Raw genomic sequence first — 7,500 nt, forward strand, 5'->3', positions numbered from 1 at the left:
CTTAACCTAACCCGTATTGTACCTTAACCTAACCCGTATTGTACCTTAACCTAACCCGTATTGTACCTTAACCTAACCCGTATTGTACCTTAACCTAACCCATATTGTACCTTAACCTAACCCATATTGTACCTTAACCTAACCCATATTGTACCTTAACCTAACCCATATTGTACCTTAACCTAACCCATATTGTACCTTAACCTAACCCATATTGTACCTTAACCTAACCCATATTGTACCTTAACCTAACCCATATTGTACCTTAACCTAACCCATGTTGCGCCTTAACCTAACCCATGTTGCGCCTTAACCTAACCCATGTTGCGCCTTAACCTAACCCATGTTGCGCCTTAACCTAACCCATGTTGCGCCTTAACCTAACCCATGTTGCGCCTTAACCTAACCCATGTTGCGCCTTAACCTAACCCATGTTGCGCCTTAACCTAACCCATGTTGCGCCTTAACCTAACCCATGTTGCGCCTTAACCTAACCCATGTTGCGCCTTAACCTAACCCATGTTGCGCCTTAACCTAACCCATGTTGCGCCTTAACCTAACCTATGTTGCGCCTTAACCTAACCTATGTTGCGCCTTAACCTAACCTATGTTGCGCCTTAACCTAACCTATGTTGCGCCTTAACCTAACCTATGTTGCGCCTTAACCTAACCTATGTTGCGCCTTAACCTAACCTATGTTGCGCCTTAACCTAACCTATGTTGCGCCGTAACCTAACCTATGTTGCGCCGTAACCTAACCTATGTTGCGCCGTAACCTAACCTATGTTGCGCCTTAACCTAACCTATGTTGCGCCTTAACCTAACCTATGTTGCGCCTTAACCTAACCTATGTTGCGCCTTAACCTAACCTATGTTGCGCCTTAACCTAACCTATGTTGCGCCTTAACCTAACCTATGTTGCGCCTTAACCTAACCTATGTTGCGCCTTAACCTAACCTATGTTGCGCCTTAACCTAACCTATGTTGCGCCTTAACCTAACATATGTTGCGCCTTAACCTAACCTATGTTGCGCCGTAACCTAACCTATGTTGCGCCTTAACCTAACCTATGTTGCGCCTTAACCTAACCTATGTTGCGCCGTAACCTAACCTATGTTGCGCCTTAACCTAACCTATGTTGCGCCTTAACCTAACCTATGTTGCGCCTTAACCTAACCTATGTTGCGCCTTAACCTAACCTATGTTGCGCCTTAACCTAACCTATGTTGCGCCTTAACCCAACACACGTTGGGCCTTAACCCAACACACGTTGGGCCTTAACCCAACACACGTTGGGCCTTAACCCAACACACGTTGGGCCTTAACCCAACACACGTTGGGCCTTAACCCAACACACGTTGGGCCTTAACCCAACACACGTTGGGCCTTAACCCAACACACGTTGGGCCTTAACCCAACACACGTTGGGCCTTAACCCAACACACGTTGGGCCTTAACCCAACACACGTTGGGCCTTAACCCAACACACGTTGGGCCTTAACCCAACACACGTTGGGCCTTAACCCAACACACGTTGGGCCTTAACCCAACACACGTTGGGCCTTAACCCAACACACGTTGGGCCTTAACCCAACACACGTTGGGCCTTAACCCAACACACGTTGGGCCTTAACCCAACACACGTTGGGCCTTAACCCAACACACGTTGGGCCTTAACCCAACACACGTTGGGCCTTAACCCAACACACGTTGGGCCTTAACCCAACACACGTTGGGCCTTAACCCAACACACGTTGGGCCTTAACCTGCTCTGTAATTGTCATACGACGCGTTAAATTAGTGTAGTGTTGCCTAACTGCAACCCCCGCAATATAGTTTGCTACTCGCACTGCCCGGTCCCCAGAGTATCGCTTCATGTTAAACACCTTGCAGCTATACACTGTAATGCGGATGGCGGCAGGACGTACATGCTCAATGCCCTTCGCAGTTGTTCATTGGCATTCGCATGGCGAAGCACAGCCTACGTTGTGGTACGGCTTGTGGCAACTGTCCGCTGATGTTGTACGTCCAAATCACACACTGTACCGCACATTGGTCCTCATGTACTGAATGATACATCGTGGTACATGTGTGACCGTACCACGACTGCGCCAACAACGGCGAACCATACGGTCCAAATATTGTGCACTCAGCTACGTGTCGTCTCCCTATAAGAGCTGGATTGCAGTATGGTATGCCGTGGATGGCGATCAGCATGAGCCGTCTGTTGATGTAGTGGCGCGTGTTGTCAGACGTAGTCGTCTCTTCTCACACACCGTGATAGCATGGTGCACTGCGTTCCACATCTGCGACATGCGACAGAGGCCGGTTGACAGTCGTTCGCGCAATGGACATCGCATACGTACGGGGGCCACCTTCCACGTGTTCGCGAAGCGTGCACATGTTGTTGCGTGTATGTGGGCAGACATAGTGTGTCGTGACACCTGACACAGGCATGCAACAATCGTTGAATTTGCAAATGGCGATGGACGTCTACGTTTGCTGGTGACGTTACGCAAATGAAGAACTGGTAAACCGTTGTGGTGCGGTTGTTCTCGCTAGAGGTGAATCAGTGATGGCGACGATCGGTTGAGCTACCAACCGGTTGTTTCAGCGATACCCACCATGCCCACGAACGTGAATGGCATGTGGGTGTGAAGCGATACGCGGCGGTGGCTGGGTGGGACCGTCCCCGGCCGGTGAGGGGGGGCCTTCCGGCGTGCTGGCCGCGCGGTGCGTGGGCGCACGCGCTACAGCCGGCTGGTGGGGGCGGCCAGTGGCAGGCGCGCCGGCCGACGGAGGCGGCAGGCGGCGCAGCTGCGCGCCGGCGCACCCTGCACGCGGCGCCGTGCGGCCAAAGTAGGTCCTCGCGGGCCCGGTGCGAAGCGCGGTGGACATCTGCAGTGTGCTGGTCCGATTGAGGACTGTGTGCGCTGAGGATGCGCCGCCGCCCGGCGCTCGGCGCCGCGACGCCGTCTGCTGCTCGGTCGCCTCTGCGGTTCTCGCAGGTGGATTGTATCGCAGCTGTGCGGACGTGTTGGCGCGTGCGCTGTGCTGGGAGAGTTCGCTTCGGCACCCAAGTGGGGCTTTTGTCCTTCTGTGGCGCTGGCGTTGGAGCTGCCGGCCACCGTAGGTGGCGCGTGTTGTCTCCCGCCGGCAATGCCACGACAGCACGCTCCCGGGCCTCTGTCGGCAGCGGCAAGCTCAGTTGGGAGCACGGGTGGTCGCACCTAAAGCGTCTACTCGCCAAACTCCGGGCGATTGCGCCTCTCTCGAACCCGACCAAGTACTTAGGACGGCGCTGCGCGCCGCCGGGACCTGAGAGGGTTTCGAGGTGTATTGTGCAGGGGAGCTCAGCCTCCTCCTGTTTGCAGAATAATTGAGCGGACGCTTGCGTGTTCGCGCGGGCCCCCGGGACACACTCCCGGGCGGCCGGCTGCTCAGCTCTAGTTGACGCAGCTCCCTGGTTGATCCTGCCAGTAGTCATATGCTTGTCTCAAAGATTAAGCCATGCATGTCTCAGTACAAGCCGCATTAAGGTGAAACCGCGAATGGCTCATTAAATCAGTTATGGTTCCTTAGATCGTACCCACGTTACTTGGATAACTGTGGTAATTCTAGAGCTAATACATGCAAACAGAGTCCCGACCAGAGATGGAAGGGACGCTTTTATTAGATCAAAACCAATCGGTCGGCTCGTCCGGTCCGTTTGCCTTGGTGACTCTGAATAACTTTGGGCTGATCGCACGGTCCTCGTACCGGCGACGCATCTTTCAAATGTCTGCCTTATCAACTGTCGATGGTAGGTTCTGCGCCTACCATGGTTGTAACGGGTAACGGGGAATCAGGGTTCGATTCCGGAGAGGGAGCCTGAGAAACGGCTACCACATCCAAGGAAGGCAGCAGGCGCGCAAATTACCCACTCCCGGCACGGGGAGGTAGTGACGAAAAATAACGATACGGGACTCATCCGAGGCCCCGTAATCGGAATGAGTACACTTTAAATCCTTTAACGAGTATCTATTGGAGGGCAAGTCTGGTGCCAGCAGCCGCGGTAATTCCAGCTCCAATAGCGTATATTAAAGTTGTTGCGGTTAAAAAGCTCGTAGTTGGATTTGTGTCCCACGCTGTTGGTTCACCGCCCGTCGGTGTTTAACTGGCATGTATCGTGGGACGTCCTGCCGGTGGGGCGAGCTGAAGGCGTGCGACGCGCCTCGTGCGTGCTCGTGCGTCCCGAGGCGGACCCCGTTGCAATCCTACCAGGGTGCTCTTGAGTGAGTGTCTCGGTGGGCCGGCACGTTTACTTTGAACAAATTAGAGTGCTTAAAGCAGGCAAGCCCGCCTGAATACTGTGTGCATGGAATAATGGAATAGGACCTCGGTTCTATTTTGTTGGTTTTCGGAACCCGAGGTAATGATTAATAGGGACAGGCGGGGGCATTCGTATTGCGACGTTAGAGGTGAAATTCTTGGATCGTCGCAAGACGAACAGAAGCGAAAGCATTTGCCAAGTATGTTTTCATTAATCAAGAACGAAAGTTAGAGGTTCGAAGGCGATCAGATACCGCCCTAGTTCTAACCATAAACGATGCCAGCCAGCGATCCGCCGCAGTTCCTCCGATGACTCGGCGGGCAGCCTCCGGGAAACCAAAGCTTTTGGGTTCCGGGGGAAGTATGGTTGCAAAGCTGAAACTTAAAGGAATTGACGGAAGGGCACCACCAGGAGTGGAGCCTGCGGCTTAATTTGACTCAACACGGGAAACCTCACCAGGCCCGGACACCGGAAGGATTGACAGATTGATAGCTCTTTCTTGATTCGGTGGGTGGTGGTGCATGGCCGTTCTTAGTTGGTGGAGCGATTTGTCTGGTTAATTCCGATAACGAACGAGACTCTAGCCTGCTAACTAGTCGCGTGACATCCTTCGTGCTGTCAGCGATTACTTTTCTTCTTAGAGGGACAGGCGGCTTCTAGCCGCACGAGATTGAGCAATAACAGGTCTGTGATGCCCTTAGATGTTCTGGGCCGCACGCGCGCTACACTGAAGGAATCAGCGTGTCTTCCTAGGCCGAAAGGTCGGGGTAACCCGCTGAACCTCCTTCGTGCTAGGGATTGGGGCTTGCAATTGTTCCCCATGAACGAGGAATTCCCAGTAAGCGCGAGTCATAAGCTCGCGTTGATTACGTCCCTGCCCTTTGTACACACCGCCCGTCGCTACTACCGATTGAATGATTTAGTGAGGTCTTCGGACTGGTACGCGGCATTGACTCTGTCGTTGCCGATGCTACCGGAAAGATGACCAAACTTGATCATTTAGAGGAAGTAAAAGTCGTAACAAGGTTTCCGTAGGTGAACCTGCGGAAGGATCATTACCGACTAGACTGCATGTCTTTCGATGTGCGTGTCGTGTCGCGCAACACGCTACCTGTACGGCTCGCAGTAGCCGTGCGCCGCGTGCGGAACCACGCGTGCTTCTCAAAACTAACGCCAATGTTGTGTGGTACGAGCGCTGAAGCGCTGGAGCGGCTGGCCTGCGGCACCTGGCGCCTGGCGCCGGTTTTGAATGACTTTCGCCCGACTGCCTGTCCGCTCCGGTGTGGAGCCGTACGACGCCCATCGGCCGTGAGGCCGTTGGACACAGAACGCTTGAACAGGGGCCGCCACACGCCTACGTCCCGCCTATGCAACTGTCTTGAAAGAGACAGTGTAAACTAAGAAAAGATCACCCAGGACGGTGGATCACTCGGCTCGTGGGTCGATGAAGAACGCAGCAAATTGCGCGTCGACATGTGAACTGCAGGACACATGAACATCGACGTTTCGAACGCACATTGCGGTCCATGGATTCCGTTCCCGGGCCACGTCTGGCTGAGGGTCGGCTACGTATACTGAAGCGCGCGGCGTTTGCCCCGCTTCGCAGACCTGGGAGCGTCGCGGCCGCCTGTGGGGCCGGCCGCGCCTCCTTAAACGTGCGATGCGCGCCCGTCGCCTGGCGGTTCGCATACCGGTACTTACTCGGTAGCGTGCACAGCCGGCTGGCGGTGTGGCGTGCGACACCTCGTACAACGACCTCAGAGCAGGCGAGACTACCCGCTGAATTTAAGCATATTACTAAGCGGAGGAAAAGAAACTAACAAGGATTCCCCCAGTAGCGGCGAGCGAACAGGGAAGAGTCCAGCACCGAACCCCGCAGGCTGCCGCCTGTCGTGGCATGTGGTGTTTGGGAGGGTCCACTACCCCGACGCCTCGCGCCGAGCCCAAGTCCAACTTGAATGAGGCCACGGCCCGTAGAGGGTGCCAGGCCCGTAGCGGCCGGTGCGAGCGTCGGCGGGACCTCTCCTTCGAGTCGGGTTGCTTGAGAGTGCAGCTCCAAGTGGGTGGTAAACTCCATCTGAGACTAAATATGACCACGAGACCGATAGCGAACAAGTACCGTGAGGGAAAGTTGAAAAGAACTTTGAAGAGAGAGTTCAAAAGTACGTGAAACCGTTCTGGGGTAAACGTGAGAAGTCCGAAAGGTCGAACGGGTGAGATTCACGCCCATCCGGCCACTGGCCTCCGCCCTCGGCAGATGGGGCCGGCCGCCCGCGCGGAGCAATCCGCGGCGGGGTCGTGTCCGGTTGCCTTTCCACTCGCCGCGGGGTGGGGCCGTTCCGGTGTGCGGTGGGCCGCACTTCTCCCCTAGTAGGACGTCGCGACCCGCTGGGTGCCGGCCTACGGCCCGGGTGCGCAGCCTGTCCTTCCGCGGGCCTCGGTTCGCGTCTGTTGGGCAGAGCCCCGGTGTCCTGGCTGGCTGCCCGGCGGTATATCTGGAGGAGTCGATTCGCCCCTTTGGGCGCTCGGGCTCCCGGCAAGCGCGCGCGGTTCTTCCCGGATGACGGACCTACCTGGCCCGGCCCCGGACCCGCGCCGCTGTTGGCTCGGGATGCTCTCGGGCGGAATAATCGCTCCCGTCAGCGGCGCTTCAGCTTTGGACAATTTCACGACCCGTCTTGAAACACGGACCAAGGAGTCTAACATGTGCGCGAGTCATTGGGCTGTACGAAACCTAAAGGCGTAATGAAAGTGAAGGTCTCGCCTTGCGCGGGCCGAGGGAGGATGGGGCTTCCCCGCCCTTCACGGGGCGGCGGCCTCCGCACTCCCGGGGCGTCTCGTCCTCATTGCGAGGTGAGGCGCACCTAGAGCGTACACGTTGGGACCCGAAAGATGGTGAACTATGCCTGGCCAGGACGAAGTCAGGGGAAACCCTGATGGAGGTCCGTAGCGATTCTGACGTGCAAATCGATCGTCGGAGCTGGGTATAGGGGCGAAAGACTAATCGAACCATCTAGTAGCTGGTTCCCTCCGAAGTTTCCCTCAGGATAGCTGGTGCTCGTACGAGTCTCATCCGGTAAAGCGAATGATTAGAGGCCTTGGGGCCGAAACGACCTCAACCTATTCTCAAACTTTAAATGGGTGAGATCTCCGGCTTGCTTGATATGCTGAAGCCGCGAGCAAACGAC

The 7,500-nt window shown here is 55.6% G+C and overlaps 3 non-coding genes across 3 annotated transcripts in view; all 3 read left to right on the forward strand.

The window, feature by feature from the left end:
• The first annotated feature begins 3,460 nt into the window (after positions 1 to 3,460).
• On the forward strand, positions 3,461 to 5,370 carry LOC124586591. The gene has a single exon (XR_006975185.1). It is a non-coding gene; the product is annotated as a small subunit ribosomal RNA (ribosomal RNA).
• A 351-nt stretch (positions 5,371 to 5,721) lies between these two features.
• LOC124586586 lies at positions 5,722 to 5,876 on the forward strand. The gene has a single exon (XR_006975180.1). It is a non-coding gene; the product is annotated as a 5.8S ribosomal RNA (ribosomal RNA).
• Positions 5,877 to 6,064: 188 nt separating this feature from the next.
• Positions 6,065 to 7,500, forward strand: part of LOC124586598 — a 4,222-nt gene continuing 2,786 nt past the window's right edge. Inside the window, exon 1 of the ribosomal RNA XR_006975191.1 lies at positions 6,065 to 7,500. This exon is cut by the window's right edge and continues 2,786 nt beyond it. This is a non-coding gene — a ribosomal RNA (large subunit ribosomal RNA).

This window comes from Schistocerca americana, unplaced genomic scaffold, assembly GCF_021461395.2.
Source record: "Schistocerca americana isolate TAMUIC-IGC-003095 unplaced genomic scaffold, iqSchAmer2.1 HiC_scaffold_561, whole genome shotgun sequence".
In the NCBI taxonomy this organism is placed as follows: domain Eukaryota; kingdom Metazoa; phylum Arthropoda; class Insecta; order Orthoptera; family Acrididae; genus Schistocerca; species Schistocerca americana.